General features: G+C 54.9%; 1 pseudogene; it reads left to right on the forward strand.

The window, feature by feature from the left end:
• The first annotated feature begins 764 nt into the window (after positions 1–764).
• On the forward strand, positions 765–2327 carry LOC119368979 (annotated as a pseudogene).
• Positions 2328–2659: the final 332 nt, after the last annotated feature.

The following is a 2659-nucleotide window of genomic DNA, read 5'->3' on the forward strand; positions in this document are numbered from 1 at the left end:
GTGGGGCGGCGAGAAACGTGGATACCATCCGGTATCCCAATTTTCAGGATGGTACCCAAAAACATGACTGAGACATAACCAAGTGTCATTCGTGAGATTCTGCATTGAGATACGCACAAAATTTTTTTTTCAGATTTTTTTCTTTCTTACATGTTACATCACTTCAGTAAGACTTGGTTAACTTTTAATTTATTGATCATTGAAAGTTGAAACCACAAGAAACATACGTATGTGCTCTTGCGCAGCACGAACAGATCGCCACTAACTGCAAACATATGTGGTAGTTACGATGAAGCACTGGTAGAACTTGCGCCGGAAGTGGGGTGCGGCGGCACGAGGACGTTGGACCAGTAGTCCGCCCAGCACGGGTCGGCCTCGTAGTTGTAGGGCGGCGCTGCCTGCCCGCTTTGCCTCCCCGCCTCGTGATGATCGGTTGCTGGTGGCGGCCGCTCAGGGTCTCCGTCGGCGGCCACTTTGGAGACTTGGATTGGTGGGTGAGTTCCGGCGGTGGCTCTGTCCGTTCGATGACTTTGCTGGGGACTTAGGAGCCTCCCTGTTGGACCAGCTGCTGCCCAGAAAGACGCCCTCTCCAGTCGGGAATTGCTAAATCTGGATTTCTCGTCGGTTTGGTAAACGAGAAAGGGACATGCACTTCAATTTTCAAAGGATGATGAAATGGCCAATGGGTTCATATATACACTACTACGTGCTGTAAATGTGTTGCCCGGCACGACGCTGGTACGTGCATGCCTAGCTAGGTCGAAATGGAGGTGTCGAGCAGCACAATGCTGAAGCCGGTCTACTCCACGCCTCACCCTCTTGCCGGCGAGATGGTCCCGCTCACCCTCTTCGACCGTGCCACCTTGGACATCTTTGTCCCCCTCATCCTCGTGTACCCCGCACCGACTCCGTCCAACGAGGCGCTCAAGGAGGGCCTGCGCAGGGCCGTCGCGGTGTACCCGCACCTGGCCGGACGCCTCGCCGTCGACCACCGGGGCAGGCGTTTCATCCACGTCAACAACGAGGGCGTGCTTGTCGTAGAGGCCGCCGTCCCCGTCGACCTGGCGAGCGCGGTCATCGACGGCAGTTTCGTCACCAACACCGATGGACTGTACCCTGCAGTGCCGTCGCCGGGGGTAATAAACCATCTACAGATGTATGGCTCTACGCATTCTGGGTGCTAACTGATTCTTGGGACATAAAATATAGGAGAGCGTCGGGGCGGCCCTTCTACATATACAGCTCAACCGGTACAAGTGCGGTGGCCTCGCGATCGGCTTCAGCAGCCACCACCAGGCCGCCGACGGCTACTCCGTTAGCACCTTCCTTTCCACGTGGGCCAGCGCGGTACGGCAAGGCCGGAACTTCACCACCCCGTCCCATTTCCTCGACCGCGCCGCGACCGCCGTGCCTCGCACTGTGCCGACGCCGGTGTTCGACCACAGGTCCACCGAGTTCAAGGGAGAAGGCGGCAGGTCGTACCCCGTCGTCCCCGATTCCATGTCCAAGATCAAGAACGTCACCGTGCGCTTTACGGCGGAATTCGTCGCCGAGCTCAAGGCCCGCGTGGGAATCCGGTGTAGCCGTTCCAGTGCCTGCTCGCCCATGCGTGGAAGAAGATCACGGCGGCGCGCGGCCTGAAGCCCGAGCAGTTCTCGCAGGTGAGGGTGGCCGTGAACTGCCGGGCCAGGGCCAACCCTCCTGCGCCGCCGGACTTCTTTGGGAACATGGTGCTCTGGGCATTTCCGAGGCTTCAGGCCCGGGATGTCCTGGGCTGGACCTACCGCGGCGTGGTAGAGGCCATCCGTGACGCCGTCGCCCGTGTGGACGCTGAGTACATCCAGTCGTTCGTGGACTTCGGCAGCATAGCGGACGCCAACAGGGAGGAGCTCGTGGCGACGGCGGCGGCCAACGGCACAATGTTCTGTCCGGACCTGGAGGTGGACAGCAGCCTGGGTTTCAGGTTCAACCAGATTGACCTCGGCACTGGGCCGCCCTCCGCGTTCGTCACGCCGGACCTGCCCAACGAGGGCCTCATGATCTTCTTGCCGTCGTGCACGGCCAGTGGTGGCGTCGACCTCATCATGGCCATCCCGGAGGATCATGATACGGCCACCTTCTACTCCTTGGATGAAAGAGCTAAACCAAAGATGTAAAATTAATGCACGGTGAGAGTCTAAACAGGTATAGATGATGATACCGCGACCTTGTACTCGTTGGATCATGATACCGCGACCTCTAATCATATATAGATGATGATGGTCGTTTTTTCATCGATTCGCACGGGCACGATCATCCCAGGACGAAGTTCCGGTCTATTGACAAGCTTGGTGATTTTTCTGTATTTTGATTTCCTTGTGTCGAATTCAAATGTAGTGATGTCTAAATAAATCTGCGAATTCATGAGTGTCTCGCATCTTGCAAAAAAATCTCATGTGTGTACTTTGTTGGATATTTATGTGGCTTTCAACATTTATTCAACATGATTATTATTTATTTAACTTAATGTGGAATTATTTGTATTATTAATGTTTGTGACGGGGAATGATTGATGCGGAATTTCACTCGAGGAAGTAACACACGATGTGCCCAAAGCGAGTGTGATGGAATACTGTAGAGGAATTGATATGTGGAATCTACTGAAATTTTATATGTAGGT

This window comes from Triticum dicoccoides, chromosome 2B (genome assembly GCF_002162155.2).
Source record: "Triticum dicoccoides isolate Atlit2015 ecotype Zavitan chromosome 2B, WEW_v2.0, whole genome shotgun sequence".
Classification (NCBI taxonomy): domain Eukaryota; kingdom Viridiplantae; phylum Streptophyta; class Magnoliopsida; order Poales; family Poaceae; genus Triticum; species Triticum dicoccoides.